This window comes from Panthera pardus, unplaced genomic scaffold (genome assembly GCF_024362965.1).
Source record: "Panthera pardus isolate Hobbes unplaced genomic scaffold, ASM2436296v1 HiC_scaffold_8, whole genome shotgun sequence".
NCBI classification, from domain to species: domain Eukaryota; kingdom Metazoa; phylum Chordata; class Mammalia; order Carnivora; family Felidae; genus Panthera; species Panthera pardus.
In genome coordinates, this window is record NW_026527013.1 from 34215834 (window position 1) to 34235196 (window position 19363).

The following is a 19363-nucleotide window of genomic DNA, read 5'->3' on the forward strand; positions in this document are numbered from 1 at the left end:
GTAGACAAAGTGCTTCAGAGAAGAGGTCCACAAATACCTGCCACACACCTACCACGTGCTGATCCCGGATGATGAAGATCTGTCTTATTCTGGAAGTACTTCAAATACTGCCAGTTACTTCAGATAACCTCTATTAAAGAGACATATTCTTGAAGAGCGAGAGAATATTACAGAACTCAGAGTGCAAGACAAGGGCTGATCTACCAGTGACTCAAAATCAAGAAGGCAAGGATCCTGCTCACGTACTTAAGCTGAGCTTAAGTAGCTCAGCTACTTCCTGAAATGTTTATTCTGGCAAGCCGTTCTGGTCAGGGATCGGTTCCCAACAAAAAGAGTTTCAAAGATAGGATTTCTACAAAATGCCAGATATTTGGGTGCGCGGATGGCAGTTTTTCATGAGAGTGATCTAATGAGGTTTTTTAAATGTCTTCTTAGAGAAAATTGCAAACATTCACAGAAGTAGAGTGAATGGCACACTAAGCTTCCACGTGCCCACCTCAGCCATTAAGAATATTCTACCAGGGGCGCCTGGGTGGCTCAGTCGGTTAAGCGGCCGACTTCGGCTCAGGTCACGATCTCGCGGTCCGTGAGTTCGAGCCCTGCGTCGGGCTCTGTGCTGACAGCTCAGAGCCTGGAGCCTGTTTCAGATTCTGTGTCTCCCTCTCTCTCTGTCCCTCCCCTGTTCATGCTCTGTCTCTCTCTGTCTCAAAAATAAATAAACATTAAAAAAATTTTTTTTTTAAAAATAAGGATATTCTACCAAATTTCACCTGCAATTACCCCTCCCACTCCAAACCTCCTCCTTTCAAAGGATATTCTAATCCATGTAATTAATTGCCTTATTTTGAACATCAAAATCCATTTCTCAGTGCTTAAAGACCTTCTGTAAAATGCTATCCAATGTCCTGAACTCTACTTGCCTGAGGGAAGAAAAATGAAGTTACAGCAGATGGAGGGCAGTAAAAGTAAGGTGCTATAAAGGTGATACCAAAGTTAGTCTCTGGCTAACTATTAACTGGTTATTACTCGAGCAAGAAAATGTCATCAAACATAATAGAGAAATAAAGAAAAAGAAACATATTGCAAGATGGAGACAGGGAAGAAGACAAAAAGGGGGAAGTGAAGGAGTCTTAAAGAATGAATAGAAAATGTCTTTCTTGCAGCCACCTCCTCCAAGAAGCCCTCCCTAAATGGTCAGACTGAACTACCCTTTTCCCAGCTTGCTTTTTATTATTCCATTCTGCTTCAATTTTTTTTTTTAACGTTTTATTTATTTTTGAGACAGGGAGAGACAGAGCATGAACGGGGGAGGGTCAGAGAGAGGGAGACACAGAATCTGAAACAGGCTCCAGGCTCCGAGCTGTCAGCACAGAGCCCGACGCGGAGCTCGAACTCACGGACCGCGAGATCATGACCTGAGCCGAAGTTGGCCGCCCAACCGACTGAGCCACCCAGGCGCCCCATGCTTCATTTTTAAATAAAATGCTGCAAAAATCCGCTTCCCCCAGAAAACATTTAGTTATGTATTTGTTGAGGGCTAGAATTATGTCCTTCTTTCTATGTATTGCCCTATCTTCCATGGATCATTCAAACAGGCTTCAAAGAAGTCTCTCTGAGTCTGTTCTTGACCTTTATGATTTCTCAGATAGCATTCCTGATTGGGGTCACATTACTCCTTTATTAAAAACACTATAAAGACTTGCCATTTCACTCAGAATGAAACTGAAGTCCTTACAATGATATCAGTCAGTCCAGGCACCCTCTGCCTCAGGGCCTTTGCACAGCCTGTTTCTCCTGGCAGGAACACTGTATTCCCCAAATGTCTCCCTGATTCATTCACCATTTTCAAGCTTTTGCTCAAATATTATCTTTCATTTCCTTGCTCTGGCACTTATCCTTCCCTTATGGTACTCTCTTTTTCTCCAAGGCAAGTATCACCAAATGGGGCTGTCTGCCCCCGTGGAATGTAGGCTCTATGTACAGAATGTGACTTCAGTGCTTTGCTTAGAGCTTGTCATATAGTAGATACTCTAGGAGTATCTGTGGGACAAATACTGAACGATCATCTCCCGTACGGTGTGTGGTAAACAGTAGGCACACTTAATCAATGAGCCAATAAGTGAATTCTGAACCAAATTTGTTCTCAATAACCAAACTTCCTGAGAAAACAGGGGGGAAATACTCAAAAGGTTAGGGCAACAGAAAGTACATTTTATAATAAAGAACAAGATAGGGGTTCCAGTGACTGTGAACAATGTAGTTGTGAGCCTGGAGTATGAGTTCCAGAAATCAAGTGGAATGTTCTGCCCAGTTCTGTTTCAGCACCCACTTCTCATCCTGAAAGATCCATGCTAAGTTTTTTCTTCCACCTCTGGCTCTGGTGCAAATCTATTGAAAAGAGAAGTTAGTAACTCCCATCTTCCCTGCTACTGTGTGTTTCAAAGCAGGCTTCTCTCCTACTAAACGTATTCTGTTTAACTGTTTCTCAAGTTAAATGGCAATATTCACCCTTGTGCAAAAGAAAAAAAAAAAGTTTTCATCTCGGTCACCCTGCAGCAATTTCCTTGGGAACAAAATAAGTGTAGAAATATCAAGGGAAAAGCACAAAGGCTCTTCTTAAGTGGGTGGTCAATATCACTTTAATTCTTTGTTGTAATCCTCCCAAACCCAAAGCCCTGTGAACTATTAAATTACTATGGGGATTTCCTCTGGGCTCTTTGCCCCAGCTGGTCTCAGGATGTTCTGGGCAACAGGCAGCTTGGGTAATGCTCCCTGAACACCTGTCACCTGCTTCATACCATAATCTAAATAGAATGTGAATACAAAAGGCCTATTATCAATTATGCAATGATCAGTTTGGCTCAGACTGCACGTCTGTGTGGCCTCTTCTGGAGCATGTCGAACACTCCCTTAGCAGGCACATCAAAACGCATGAGACAAGAAAGGACATGAAGAGATGGTTGCTAACTCTACTTCCAGGTTCAGGGAAATGAGCCTGGGCATATGGAGGTGACCAGTGGGTAGAGGCAGATGTCTGTATAATGCTAAAGGCAGGGCTTGGGCAAGCCCTGTGGTAGCCAACCTCTAAAATGTGTGTGTACACAGTGTGTGTGTGTGTGTGTGTGTGTGTGTGTGTGTGTGTGTGTGCATTTAGTGAGGAGTTCTTTTTCTGCTGATGTTACACCAAATGATATTCCAACTCTCAGTAATGGAACCCTGGCTTCTTACCTTTGCTACCATATTTATTTAATGCCTGGCAAGTTCAGGGTAACCAGCTGTCCCCACTGCACAGGACTGAGAGGGCAAGGGATCTGAAATGCTCCAACTGGGAAAATCCTGGGTAAACTGGTACAGGTTGGTCACCCCGTATCCTAAGTATTCAATATTTGTTTGCATGGAGTCTATTTCCCACTCACGGGTAATGTGCAACTGTCCTAGATTCCGAGAGGGACTAAAAATGATATTAAGGATGTTTGGAAAGCAAGACTACGGAAGGGATCAACATGAAGCCAGTGATGTCGCAGGGGTGGAGACGGAAGCCATGGCTCCTGGGGAAGCAGACGGTAACGGAGTGCACCATATGCAGAGAAATTTTCAAACGATGATAAAACTGACTACAAGTCAGTCTGCTTTTAATTATCAGCCTGCACCAGCAATTCTAAATGAAGTCAGTGATAAAATACTCCTCCTGACTGGGGCAGATAACCCCCGCTCCTGGTTATGCCCCCGTGGGGAGCAGAATGTAATCCATTATCTGTAAATTTCCTTTATTTAATTGAGAGCCTGCGTGGTTATGTCGAGCCCTTTACATGACTTTCTCATTTAATCCTCCCCCCAATTTGTAAGGAAGATACTCTTAAATTAGCCCTTTTTAAGATGAGGCACTAAGAATGTAAGAGTCTCTTGTTTAAGGCCACACAGACAGCAGACGATCTGAATCCCAGGAGGCCTAAGGTAATGCTCTCGATCCAGGGGCTATGTTGCCTTTGCTCTTACATGGGGACAAGTCCGGGAGCTGACTCTAGAATGTTGCACACCCAAGTGGTGGGCCAGGGGTGGCACTGGTGATTCAGAGATAAGAGCTGCCTCACAGCTATTTGTTCAATAACTGAGGGAATGAATACATGGGGTGAAAACTAGTGCCTTCATAGAGTTAGCAGATTCCGGAGAGCTTTATGTTTAAGCAGGACAGATTTTTTGTTTGTTTTTGGATTCTTCCATCCGATGGGGCTTGCCAGAGTCTTAAGAGTTTAGAACGTGGAAGACTGACCTGGTTCCTGTCCCTGTCACTCTCCTTTTGGGGGAGACGATTACATCAGTGGACACCAAGTGTTTGTGGATGAGCAGGACCCTGAAACACTAATGTCACTCCAAGATTCTTCTTTTTAAGACTAGTTGATTTTGGCTTTTGAGCCATGTGAAATGGAGGGCCCAGAAGTGAGGTAGCTTCTGATGGTCTGATGCAGCATCATTAATGGGGTTCCCAAGAAGTGTCAGTGCTTGTGAACCCGACCTGACATGCAACAAGGCTGACGCTCCCCACTCTTCCTACAACAGTCTAATCCGGAGATTTTTCCACGATTTTAGGGACAGGGTTTAAACTGGAAGTTGCGTGCTAATATTCTACGGCTTACGTCTGGTTAGTATGCATGTTTTGTTTGACCCGGAGTGTTCCCCATTTTGTGCAGTTGATGCCTTAAAGAATAAGAAGACTTTATGCAAAAACGTGCATTTCTGGCTTCTCCTGAAACATTAGAGAAGTTAGCTATATACCTGCTCAAGCAGCCCTGGCAGACGAGTACCGGCTCCTTTTGACAAGGCTGTGTCTCCAAGTGCCACGACACTCTTTCGTGGACTCAACTCATTGCATTCATCGATGCCGCCTGTCTGCGCCCTGGATAAGGTTTGCGGTCCTTGCTCTGGATCCCCACTGGCCAATACAGTAGCCACGAAGCACACGTGGCCAGTAAGTTTGTGGTTAAGTTAATTGACATGAGATAAGATGTGAAATTTAGCTTCTCAGTTGCTCTAGCTACGCTTCAAGTCCCTCTTAGCCACGTTATGGGCAACACGGATCAGAACATTTCTATCACCCTGGGCAGTGCCACTGCAGACATGAACTGTTTCAGAGTCATGGGTGGCACCACTAACAACCCACTCAATCGATTTTACGTGCTGAAAATCCTATTATACCAAGAGCAGAAGGCGGAGAACAAGGAGAAAGAGGAGGAGGAGGAATCATTTGTAGAGCACTTACTCTCTGTCAAGCATTGTAATGAGAACATTCCACAAATGACCTAATTTGCTTGACCAGTTCTACGAGATAAGGGAGATTATACCTTCTCCTCATTCTAAAGACAAGACACACAGGCTTAAAAGTTCATTACGGTGTTGAAGCTCACGTCATTAATATATAGTTGTCGAGGATTTAAATCAAGGTCTGTTTGGTCCTAGAACTCACGCTCCTTGTGATCATTCAATAACACAGGGTCTGTAGAAATGAACCCACAGCCCTGTTAGCAGTGAGCCCGCTGGAAATCCAAGGGGAGGGATATGGTGCCCTTGGTCCACTGGGATCTGCCTGAAGATTGTTCCAAAATTATACAATGAGAGAATTTATATTCTGGGCCAATCCTAACGGCCAATTTCAGCGAAAAACAGGAAACTGTCCATTTACATGTTGACAATTATGTTTTCATTTCTGTGTCAATTACATTGTTGCTTCTCTTCCTTGGGGGCGAATTCACAGCTGTCAATTATAAGCTGATTTTAAAGCTGTTCCGTTTTTATTTAGAAGTGTTATTTTCACAAACCACAATTATATTTAATAACATTATGTGTCCAGAACGGAAAAAAGAAAAAGATAACCACTTCGGTTTTTGCCTACAATATCTTAGAAATCACTGATCCCTTGGAAAGAAGGGGGTGTTAGGCTAATTAATTTCATTATGGGTAAGAATTTTGATATGGGTGAGAATTTTCATGTCTGTTGGCAAAATAATTACCAGGCCCCAAGTGCACAAACATGTTGCTTCTGCGCATGTGTCATAACTTCTTCCTGGTGATTCTCCTCCTGCTTTCTTTGTAACTTTTTACTATAGGATGGTCCATTTTTTTCACTTGCACTGTTTTACCACTTTCACGCTTCTAAATTATAATTTCTCTTTGAAGAATGCCACGCATAAACTTACATCAAGGGTTGCCATTCGCTAAAGAAGAGTGAAAACATTTTAGTCAGGAAGAATTAGTTTTCAATGTAAAGGGGATACATTCACTTGGTTTCTGTCATCCTGGGCCCATGTTCCATATGCAAAATTATTCTGCTGTTTCCTAAACTATAAACACTTATCAGAAATGTTTTTAGGACAGGATTTGCTTTGCCAGAGCACATAATTATCATCAGCTTTGCTTGCCAATAAAGAAGAATGCTTTCATCTGGATGAATTTATGCATAGGATGTGTATGGCAAATTCTTTTTTGAAGGGGATTTTCATCTACAGCTTAGGGGCTGGGGAAAAAGCTTTTTAAAAATGTAGACAGAGAATTTGATTCATAAAATTTCTCATTTCAATTACAACCAACGTGAGGCTGGTTCTCCTATAAATGCAATGACTGATATCGGTCATATTTTCCTTTTTTTTTTTTTGATGGAGTTTTAAAATGTCTCTGCTTTACCATCCAGACTCCTATTTGCCAACCAAATCCTCCACTGGTTTAGGAAATGTTTTCTTAGGAGGAAAATACAGAAAAAAAAAAGATGTTAATATTAAAATCTGAGAGGAAAATGATTTCTCAATGCAAATATATCCTCTCTTAGTAGTAAATGTTGGGCTGAAGAATTTACTTTTTTTAAACTTTTTTATTTTGAGAGAGAGAGAGAGAACGAGTGTGAGCATGGGAGGGGCAGAGAGAGGGAGAGAGAATCCCAAGCAGGTTCTATGCTGTCAGCCGAGAGCCCAAAGAGGGGTTCAGTCTTAGGACTGTGAGATCATGACCTGAGCCCAAATCATGAGTTGGATGCTCAACCAACTGAGCCACCCAGATGCCCCATTTTTACTCTTTTAATTACCATTTTCCAAGTGCACATCAAGTGACCCTCATTGTGCTCTATGCTAGTGCTTATCAAATTTAATGTGCCTATGAAGCACGTGGGATATTATCATGCAGATTCTGGTTCAGGAGATCTTTAAGATTCTCTAGTTCTAACAAGTTCCCAGGTGAGGCCAATGCTGGTGGTCCAGGAATCACTTACTAAGTAGCAAAACTCTTGGCATCAAAACAGAGATTAATCAAATAAAGCCCCACAATGGGATCTTCAACAAACAGAAGAGAGATGGGTAACTGAAGACTTAGCAAAGAGTAGGAGGGTTCTGCTTTTGGCAATGGAAATAACAACCATAAATTCTGGGCAAACCAAAGAAAACTACCACCAAAAGGCATATGAGAACAACCAGAGGAAAGCATATACTGTACCCGAGTTGATAAGACCAAAAAAGGAATGACACGTGGGGAATTTCCCATTTTTTGACGGCATCAGCCTGAGAGCAGTCCTTACTCTGCAATGTGGGTCAACTCATACTCAGAGAGAAAACTCCACAGTGTATTGGCCTGAGCGTCACATGTCAGAGTTTAGGTTATGTATGGCAGCTCGAAAGTAAGGGAAGATAGATGAAGGAGAGAGATACAGAGAGAGTCCCAAATTTTGTGTATAAACTCTATCCCAGCCTGTGGCTAAGCCCCAACTCACATGCACATGAAGAAGCCTCCAAGCAAACCAGCTAAGGCTAAAAGAACTGAAAAGATTGCATCTGCTCCTGATGGCAGGGGAGAAAAAGTTTGCAGCTTGAGTTCAGCAAAGTTAACTTCCTGTTTACAAAAAAAATCCATATTTTTCAAAGGAACATAACAGAATCCAGAGACTCTTTGGTGTATCATCCTCAATATCCAGGATACGATCCAGATTTTTCCTATATTATGAAGAACCAACATATATTTATTGACCAGGTACTGGTAGGTTCTTTTCTACCTAAATTAGCTTAAGTTATCCTGTGGTCAGCTGAAGATCGCCAAATCCAAGTGGCTCCATGAACGTGACACTATTTCATAATACATGTGCCCTCACAACAAGCATGACTTGGAACAATCATCTCTATGTGTCAGGTAGCAAAACAAGAGTGCAGCGATATTTCTGAAATAGTAATTGATGGTTTTCCCCTAGTCTTTCCTGCTTTGACTTTGTCCTTGCCTTCTTTCATCAATCAAGTTGCAGTGAGGCTACCTGGGGCTCACTGATGCAAGGAAGGGACATGTTCTCTGGAAGGCAGAGAAAAAGGTGATTCTACTAGGTTTTGAGACGTAAAAGCCTGGGTCCTGAGGGAAAGGGCAATAATTCAGGGCCTAGCACACAGATTTGGGAGATCCCATGATCACTTAAGAGCAAGACTTTTTATATCTTCAATCTATAAGAAAATTTTGAGCTAAAGTGAAAAAAAAAAAAAACTTTCAGGGAGAGAGAATAGAATCTTGGAAATGGCAAGTCTTAGCCTGTCTTATCATCTCCAATGTTATCACCTTAGGTCAAACGATTACGTCTTGCTTACTGTGATAACTTTTCCCAACAGGTGTACCTGCTTCTACTCTTGCCTCCCAGCTCTTCCCTGCCAATCTGCTTTCAGCAAAACAAAGTGGTTCCTGTTATCATCAGTGCCTGATGAGGACAATCTCCCTGCTCACAGCCCTGCAAAGGCTCCCCACACATACCCTGCACTCGTGATGAGACTCCTTTCCATTTACCCTAGTCTCCCTCTTGTCGCTTAGTATGTCTTCAGTACATGAGAATATTCTTCTTCTTGATAACTACATGGCTCATTCACTCACCTCCTTCGGGTTCTTATTCAAATATCGTATCTTCAATAGGTTTGCCCTGAGACACTGCATTGCCAATCTATTGCTCTTAGGGTGTTCTATTCTTTTCCGATTGCACTTTTAGTATATACTTTGTTTTTAGTATATAATTTACTTAGTCCCTTTTTTCTATTATTTATTGTCTGCCTCCCCTTTTAGAATGACAGAAGGGATCTTTGTTTTGTGCATCGGTGTATCCAAGGAGCCTAACATAGCGCCTACCGTTTGGTAAGAGCACAATAAATAATGGGCCTCTTCCCTTTCTTGTCCAGGGGTGGACATTCTGAACCTCTTCCCTTTCTTGTCCAGGGGTGAGTCCAGGGGAGGGAAAGCAGGACTAGCAGGTAGGACTGGGGGATGTATGAGCAGATGTATGTCCGTTCCCAGCCAGGACATTGTATTAGCAGCATATCCTAGAGAAGAAATGCATTGTCTAGGTTGGGAGTGTTTGCTGTAGCTGCATGCAGTTTCTGTGAATAGTACCTGTGGTCCCAAGAAGGACTGAAGGGGCAGAGGGCTTTGGGTGGTATCCACAGAATCTCCCATATGTAGGGCGGGAGCAGCAAAATGATTGCCCTTCATGGACAGCACCAGCAGGGAGAACTGCAAAACCCAAAGGGAACTTCTAAATGCATTAAGGGATAGGTTGTCTGTTATCTAAGCAGGAGGTACATATCTCCAAGGCTGCAACCATAATAAGATCAGAAGTGAAGTTTATGTACTACCCCAACCCCTTGTCTTTCCCAAGGGGTGCAATCTTTTTCTGCAAAGGGTCAGATACCAAACAGTCTAGACTTTACGGGCCATGTTTTGTCTCTGTTGCATATTCTTGTTTCTTTTCAAAAATAACTCTTAAAAAATTAAAAAAAAAAAACATTCTAAGCTTTCAGGACATACAAAAACAGGCAGCCCACAGGGTGTAGTTTGCGGATTCCAGGAAAAGTGAAGGATTCTCTGATGACACATGTAAGTGGAAAAAAAGCTTGAAGCTAAGTTGTTTGGGAAAAATAAAGAAACTTACATTTCTTACATATTGAACTTATGGGTTGAGGCTTCGATTATATAGAGCAGCTTCAGGCTAAGAAGGATATTATTACCCTTTGGCTCAAGCAAGCAGGAAGAAGTATGGTCAGCTGTTTCTCTGGCTCCAAGTTGGCCCAAGGGGGGAACTATGTTTTGCCTGAGGGTCTCTGGAGGCCCACCAGCCCATGGTAAAATCTGGCAACATTAAGAGCATTCCAGTTATTAATAAATATCTGCTGTGTAACAAACCACTCCAAAACCTAGTGTCTCGAGACAACAACCATTTTATTATATTCCAGAATTGTATGCATCGGGAATTTGGATATGGTTTGACGGGATTGTTCTTCTGCTCCCTGTGGTGTTGATGGAGGTCACTTGGTGGTATTGGCTGGCAGAAGCGCCAGTCTGGAGGTTCATGATGGCCTTGTTTTGTATGCCTAGAACCCTGGCTGGAAGGAAAGCTGAACTTAGCTGGGACTATTGCAAGGAATTCCTACACATGGCTTCTCCAGCATGCTCAAGCGAAGTTGGATTATTTCAGGGTGATTTCAGGCTCCAAGAATGAGTGTTGCGAGAGAAAGGATATAGAGCTACCACCCAAGACTGGCCTCTCAGACAGGCACAAACTTCCACCAAATTATTTTGGCCAAAGTAGTCACAGAGCCCACCCAGGCTCAAGGGAGAAGAGACGCTCCCCTCTAGATGGGAAAATCATCAAACATTTTTTAGCTATGTTTAACTTTCCATCAAGAGAAATCAGCAAAATGTTACTAAGAACAAGATCCCAGTGAGTACCGTTTCATGGGACGATATTTACCTTCTCTGATGCTCCCAGGGCATGCGAAGAATGCCACCTTTACAATATGTTTTAATTTCTTAGCAAACAAGCGAGACAAATATTTTGTTATTCCGCTCTCCACTGTCATTCTTGACAACTGCCAGTGGGGTAGAAAGAAAGTAGAATTAATTTGGATTCTGAGGGAAATTGGGAAGAAAAAGGTGAAGAAACATAAAGCATTGGGAAAAAAGGTTACACAAGGAGGAGGGCAGAACAAAACCATTTATCTCAAAGACAAGAGAAACTGAGATGTCGTACCCAGAGAGGGAAGGCAGCTGATTCGTAGTGGGGGACAAACAAGTGTAGGAAGCAGTAGAGAGAGAAACCTAACTTCAAAGTCAGTTCTGTGTGGGAAAAGAAGAAATCGGGGCAAATGTGTGCTTGAAGCCAAACAACAAAAATCAGACCAAACTTTGGTTCTAAAGACTTCAATAGAATGCAGAATTCTTTATAAGGAATTCAGAGAGGAGGGAAGAATAAATTACTGTAAAACATACAACTAAAACTTGAGTGGTGTTCCTTTCAGTGTGACCGAGCAGGAAAAAAGTTTGATTTTTACGAGAGCAGTTACAATTACTTTTTATCTACACTTGAGAAGGAACAACACAGTAAGCGCCTAGGTTTCTAATTCAATTTCGAAATACAACAACAAAAGGGCCAAATGCCAGCAAACAAAAAACCCCCCCAAACGCTCCAGCCGTATTTTGTGCAGTCTCCTACTTGAGAGTCTGTCCTCGCAGACTTTCACCCACTGTGAAAAAATATGAAAAATCTATTTTCCGCGTGCCCTGTAGCAAGAGAGCATTTGCGGCTGCATTTCCTTACAGATGGAAGGGTTTTGTTCTCCGGTGCTCCTGAATGTGCATTGGAGCTGTGAAGCCCGGAGAAGGCTAGGACAAAAGGACTTTCCCTCTGAAATGGTGGCTAACAAAGCGTAGGCCCCATGCAATTCATCTAGAAGCAGCTGGGGGGGGGTGGGGGGGGGGGGAGTGAAGGCAGCCACAGCTCCAACAGCCCCAGAGAGGACAAACCGTGGACAGGCAGTGAGCAAGAAAATACGCTCTGTTTTCAGAAAAACTCTGAAAAGAGGACCCAAGTTGGGAGGATATATTCACTTCAGGAACAAGGCACCACCTGAAATAATCAATGTATGTATTCCTACCCTACCTATTCCTTTCTCACGCCAGTTTTCTCCCCTCGCCCACTGCAGTTCCCTGACGGTTTCCCTCCGATCGATACTCAGATCTCAAACTTATAATAAGCTGGGCTTTTCACTTCAAATGAAGAGTTTGTATCTTTTTCTTTTGAAGGAGGGTAGAAAGTACTGGAACTGTCTCCTCAAGCCAAGCCTGTAAACGTAAAATCTGATGTGGCAAAGGCAAGAGAAGAAAGAAAAGGCAGCAAAGGCATGTACAATTCCAGAAAGAACACGTTTCTCAGCTATGATCTACATTAGTCTCTAGTATTCCAGTGGGAGACTAGACTGGGGTCAAATCCAGATGGAAACTCATCTACTGGGCGGGTAGCAAAAACTGTTCCGTTTCCTAGGACTGATTTTTTGGGGGGCAGACCCGTGAGTGTCACAATGTTGGTTGTTTTCAAAGATACTGCTGTCAATGAAGATGAATAAATGAGGCAGATGAATAAAACAGGCAAAGATAAGGGATGGCCCTATAAATAGAACTTATGTACCGAAAGTACGTTCTTCATAAAAGAATATTGTATTTAAAAAAATTTTTTTTTAATGTTTATTCATTTCTGAGAGACCGAAAGAGACAGAGTGCTAACAGGGCAGGGGCAGCGAGAAAGGGGGACACAGAATCTGACGCAGGCTCTAGGCTCTGAGGTGTCAGCACGGAGCCCCACGTGGGGCTTGAACCCACAAACTGCAAGATCATGAGCACAGGCAAAATTATACACTCAACCCTGTGAGCCACCCAGGTGCTCTCCAAAATACCGTATTTTTATACATGTGAACTAACTCCATGACTCTATAAGGATTATCTTTGTAAAGATACCTTTATAAGGAATTTGCATAGTACAAGCCTTTTTTTAATTTTTTTTTTAACATTTATTTATTTTTGAGACAGAGAGACAGAGCATGAATGGGGGAGGGTCAGAGAGAGAGGGAGGCACAGAATCTAAAACGGGCTCCAGGCTCTGAGCCATCAGCCCAGAGCCCGACGCAGGGCTTGAACTCACGGACTGTGAGACCATGATAGGAGCTGAAGTCGGACGCTTAACTGACTGAGCCACCCAGGCGCCCCGTGCAAGCCCTTGATTTACATGACTATCATTCATAATAAGCAAGCAGGGTATGGGGAGGGAGGAGTATTAGACTAACAGAAGCAAATAGGATACGGGGCTTCAAAGAATTAGAAAATGCTGATGTTGGGAAAAAGAGTCGTAGAGAATTACGTAGCTCAATCTAATATTACTTAAGACCAGAGATGGTTATTCATTTTCCTAATGTCACACATCTAGTAAGTGTTGGAGCCAAGATTTATCTAGGTCTTCTGACTCCAGATCCAGTGCTCTTACGCTCTCTTAATATTTTAGTAACTGTAAGATTCTACAACAGACCTACTCCGAACCTCAGGGGTTCAGCCAACAAAATTCAAGTGAAGTCAAGTGCAGGTAAGTGGGGGCTCCCTCGGTCCACGGAACTAGAGGACCAGACTGTTCAACTTGAACCACTTCCTTATGACAGGAAGGTTTAGGTAACTACATTCGCGAAAAAAAGAATGTGGGTTATCACGCCAATTCTTAAAAGCTTTAGCCTGGAAGTTTTATGTATTACTTTCACTCACATTTCACTGGCAAGAATTAATCACAGTGCCTCATCTAGATCAAATGGGTTTGGGAAGTGCAATGCCCCTGTGTGCCCAGGAGGGAGGTGAGAAATGGGCGAGTACTTACAACCTCTCCCTTCCACGCATACCTGGTCTTCAAGAAGCACCAAGTAAAACAACAAGTCGACGAAGTAAGAGGACTTTCTGAGTGATGACGAGATAAGAAGGACACAATGACACATTCCCCTAAATTCTTACGGAAGTGTGAAGGCCTGGCAAGAACTGCGGAGGGCTTATGAATTTGTATCGTTTAGTACGGTCATTCTACATCCCCAAGTCAGACCTCACAAATACTATGATCCAAAATACTGGCCACCTGCTTTGTCTGTAAAATTGTACAGATCACAACTCTAAATTGAATCTCTCTTTCCAGGGCATTTTGGAGCTTTCAGTTGGCCCCATGTCACAGGGAATGGTGCCTCCCATAAAACGGATACAAATATTTGTAAAGCACATCCACGGTTGCTCCAAAGGCAGGCCACAGCCAGGCCACAGAAAGCGTGTGCTTTGCTGGCACATGTCATGTCCTACTGACATGGCCCAGAGAGTACCTGGAGACTTTCCAACTCCAGAAAACTGTGGAGTGTAGCCAAAAGAAGCAGTCATCTGCTTTTTTCCTATTTGTAGTTTTAAAGACGATATTTGTTGCCCTCTCACCTATTTTGTTGACGGGAACACTGTAGTTGTGGTTTATCAAATACTAGAGTGACAGGCATCTAAACTTTCTGATATAATTGCTTTTTGAGTTGGTTGTGATACTGAACACTTACACACGCGCGCGCACCCACACCATAAACTTCTTTAGAATGGAGATTTTCAATCTTCAATGTGCAAACACCTGGAGATCTTGGTTAAATGCAGATTCTCATCTAGAAATTCTAGGATAGGTCCTGCAGTTATCTTTGCAACAGACTCGAAGATGATTCCAATACTTCGGTTCTGTCCAGTGGATCCCCGGGGATTGCTTTTACCAGGTTCAGTGTATCCATTCCCCACTGGCTACCTGTTTTGCTGTTAAGGTCTCTGAATGATTGCCCCTGGGCTATTGTTTATGTCTGTGTACTCCATTCTCTGCCAGGGGTACCCAGTGACTCACAGGCATGGAGGAACAAAAACCTGTCCCCCTTGCCAAAAAGTGGGACAAACCCTGGGTGCAATTTCTGCTGTAGAGCTCCTCAGCAGAGAGGAATTAGGCTGAAGCTAGGCTTCACCTGAAACCACATCCTTACCCTATCCAGCTTCCTATTCTTCCTTAAAGGTATCTTCAGAGAGCACTGGCTTGTACGGCTCTATAAAACACCATTGTGGGCTCTGCGTCCAGGAAACCCGCTTGAGACATTTGCAAACCACACTTTGAGAAGCCAGTCTAGAGTGCTCTAGAATTAGCTGAAGCAAGGCACTGACCTGGGATCAGGCAGACTGGGTTTTAAAAAGTTACCCAACCCTTTTTTTAGCTCTTACTGTAGGCTAGGAACCGTTACAGGCTCTCTGAAAAGATTAAGTCACTGAATCTTAATCACATCTCTTTGAGTAGGAATGGTAATTAGTTCCATTTTGGACATAAAGAAAGAGATCAAGTAAAACATCCACCTGGAAAGTGGCAGAGCTGGGAGGTGAACATGGTCTGTGTTGCCAACCAATAAATGCCCACTTCCCTCTTCTGTGACTGCAGCCTACACTTTTCTGACCCTTCAATGCCTCATCTATGAAATAGAGATTATAATACCTGTCTTTGGGATTATTCAAGGATTAAAAGAAAGACTTATACAGAGTACCCAGTACGGACCTGGGCACGTTTTTGGTGTGCTGTTGACCTCATTCAACTAATCTCTTTGATGTTCAACTGAGATGTCTATCTCCTCTTGCCAACCAAGACTTACATCAGACTTTAAAGACTGCTGGCCAGCCTGCTGTGGTGTATGTTTTCTTTTGGTGGATAGACTCAGGTTTCAAGCCTGTTTATTTCTAAGTTCGAGCTTTTTGACCAAGTTGTCAAGGGCCCTACAAGATGAAGCTCACTGTGCTTAACTGGAGAAGATAAACCAAGCCCAAGTTCAGGCCTGATAAGGTTTCATTCTTCGCAAAGCTGGTGGAAAACATCTCTTATTCAGATCGGGGGAGATGGTTTTTGAGGTACAACGTGCAGACTCTGGAAACACACCCAAGTCTTCTAGATGGACCAAAGCCTGATTCAAAATAGCAGGTTGGAAACTGCCTTGATGGAATGGTGACTTCCAAGTAAAGCAAGAGCCATGCTTCCCCAGGAGTCTGGGGAAAGAGAGGCTCACAGATCGAGTTAAGATGCTGTGATCACCTGTTTGAATTAATTTACAAGATATATGGAGAAGCAAGGAGTGAGGCAGGTTGATGCACTGAGTGGGGTGAAGTGGGATGGAAGGGGCCACACGTGACATGGCAGCGCTTCTATGTCATGTTTTGTGCTGTGCTGCAGCAACCTTCTCTGCTGGGGTGAGGACCAAGGCCGAAGTGTGAGCTAGAGCTGGCAGACGGAAGGAGCTCATGGCCAACATACACTTTCTCCATCACTCCCAGGGCCAAGGACATCTGGCTACAGGTTTAGCTCTCCCATTAATCTGACTGCTTCTTGAGTAGAGGAGATGAGGGGCCAAAACTGGTGTCACTGATGGTTGGCCAATTAAAGACCGTCATGGATATTGGGAGCCTCCCTAGCCTCATGTTTATTTAGTATGACTGTTTGGTCCCTCATGGATATTTAATGTTTACTTGGTCCTTCCACCCTTTCCTATCTATGTTCAGCACATACGTGCTCTTCTTACATTTTTTGTATCTAGTGCGTATTATATGATATGTACCGCTAATCTTGATTTCAGCTTTTTTGAACGTTTACTTTTGAGAGAGAGAGGGAGGGAAGCAGAGAGAATTAGCAGAGGAGGGCTACAGCCAGAAGGAGAGAAAGAGAGAATCCCAAGCAGGGTCCACACTGTCAGTGGGGAGCTCAAACTCACAAACCATGAGATCATGACCTGAGCCGAAATCAAGAGTTGAATGCTTAACCGACTGAGCCACCCAGGCGCTTCTCAGCTATCTGTTTTGCCTGCTTCTCCATTTTCTTTTCCATAGTAGGATGGAACATATTTAAATGAAGCGAGCACAATGGAGGACATCTAACATCGACAAATTAATTTACAACAAAGATGTTGGCCCCCCCCCCCAAAAGGGGTTAGAAAATCTGAAAATGTGACAGTGAGAAAACCCAGAGATTAGAAAAAGTGGAAGCATCTATCCACCCTAAGGATGATGGACAAGGTAAAGAGGTGCTTGTAACTGGGATCCAGGAACCAACCTAGCTGGAGGAGGGGCCACGGAGGAGGCAATTCTGAAGCAGCTGGAACTCTAGCGTCTCCCTTTCTCCTGTTTTCTTTTGCGTCAGTGCCAATCTTGGGCTCATATTGGAGGTCAGTGGGCAAGGGAGCCTGAAGAACAGAACGTAGTCTGCAGACTTACAGTACAAAGCAGAGCAAAGGCAGCGTGGTGAATGGGGACCTGCACAGTAGCCCAGCTAAATTAACTGGCAGTGACAAGGTAAGGTCTACTGACCAGGGGAACCCAGGGAAACTCTGGCTTCTTTAGCTTGTGACCTAAGCGTGAGAACCACTAAGCTAAAAAGTCAATGAATAAAGATAATGGTCTACTATAATTATAGAATAATTATTAAAAAATTTTTTTTAATGTTTATTTAGTTGAGAGAGAGAGAGAGAGAGGCAGACTGCAACCAGGGGAGGGACAGAGAGAGAGGGAGAGATGGAATCGGAAGGAGGCTCCAGGCTCTGAGCTGTCAGCACAGAGCCCAACTCGGGGCTTGAACCCATGAACTGTGAAATCATGACCTGAGCCAAAGTCAGCCGCTTAACCGACTGAGCAACTCAGGCGCCCCAAGAGGATAATTATTTTAAAGCCAACTGAGTTCTGCTTTCTGTGTCAGATTAGACCTAATGACATCTAGGATTTTTATCATCCTGTGACTGACCTCCAAGATTCAGAGTTGAAGAAAAATTTACCTTCAAAGACTGAGATTTTAAAAGCTGATTCGTATATTCGTTCATGGTGAACAGTTTTAAAACTGGGAGGCAATCACTATTTTTGAGAAGAGATCATTCAAAGAAACCAAACGCCAGTAGAAAGAAAAAGTCTGGTTGTATTTACTAAGAAAATAATTCCAGTACTAGCTATGGGTAAAATCTTTCTTGTATTTAATGGTTATGTAGCAACTGGCTAAGGAGAGAGAGGAGGAAATTTGTATTTGTGATGAGAATGGCTTTACTTAAACCAAAATAATGACAGTAATGATCCAGGATTTATATCCTATAATCAAGAGCTGTGTCAATTGCTCTGACAGCGGTGTCTAAACTACTACATTACTGACATTTTGGGCTGGATGATTCCTTTATAAGGAGGGCTGTCCAGAGCATTATAAAATGGTTAGCATTATCCCTGGCCTCTATCTACTTGATGCACTCCACCACCGTTTGTGACAATCAAAACATGCCTGCGGGTATTGCTAACTGTCTCCTAACCCCAGGGGTGGGTGGGCAAAGTCGCCCTTGGTTGAGAAGCTCTGCTCTGTAGGCATCAACCTATAATTATGCCCAGGGCACCGATGAAAAAAATGAGGCTCATCAAGGTTAAATGGCTCGCCCAGCCTCATGCAAATAGGGAGCTGGTGCAAGCAGGATTCGAACCCAGATCCAATTCTAAACCTGTACTTAATCTCAACATCGAGCCACCTTCTTTTTGTTCTATTCTTCCAATTTGCTGAGAAGTGCGTATATATTTTCTTAATCTGAAGAAAAATAGCAGGCGAAGCAGTCATTTTTGGATTTGAATCTACAGCAAGAGGTTAACTGGGTTTCTGATGTCAGAGTGGCTTTATGCTGCTTAGATCACAGAAATTCGGAAGCTTCTAAGAAGCCTCAGCACTCATCTGCTTCAGAAAATGCTACTGCGGACAAGCAAGCCCTCCACAGCAGCATCTGACAGCACCTGGTTCATTTCAGGGGAAGAAAGAATGTGCTGCAGAGCCTGCCTGTTTTTTTGTGTGCTGTGGTCCTTGTTGAATCTCCTTTCTCTGCAGTGCTGTACCGCTGCAGTAAATGATCAATTTCAACTTCACGCAGCCAAGGTCAGGTGCGAGGGAACAACAGGCGCTCTACTAAACCATGTAGGAATGATTTATTGCTCTTACAGAAGAGGATTCTTGACATTTTGAAAATGTAATGTAGAGCAAGAGTAATTAAACCGAAGGTAGCCTGCTGCACAATTGATTGGCGTTGTCAGAGAAGCCTGATTAGCTTAGATGCTTCGAGAACTGATTTTGCCAGCTATGAATGAAAGGTTAGTAATTAAATTTATGGGCCACGGCCACTGTCTCCAGGTGGCATTTCACATAGGAGTACTTGTGTTTTGAGAGGACAGGCAAATAAAGCAAACATCAGTCGCCTCTTTACTAACAGTCTTTGGTTAAAATGTCTTTTCAGAGAGAAAGGAAAAATAATATTGAGTCAAACTTGTCTGTAAGCCAAGGTATTGCTTACTATATCCAATAATGTTTTTAAAAAGCAAGCTCTAGCTACATTCGAAATGGCAAATCAAAGAGAGGTAAGAGGCATTCACATCTACTGTATTTATTTACCAGTATGCTTTGTGCGAGGGAATATTTAGTTATGAGTTATTTGTTGCTTTCTCCATCGCCCGGCACCAATTTTCC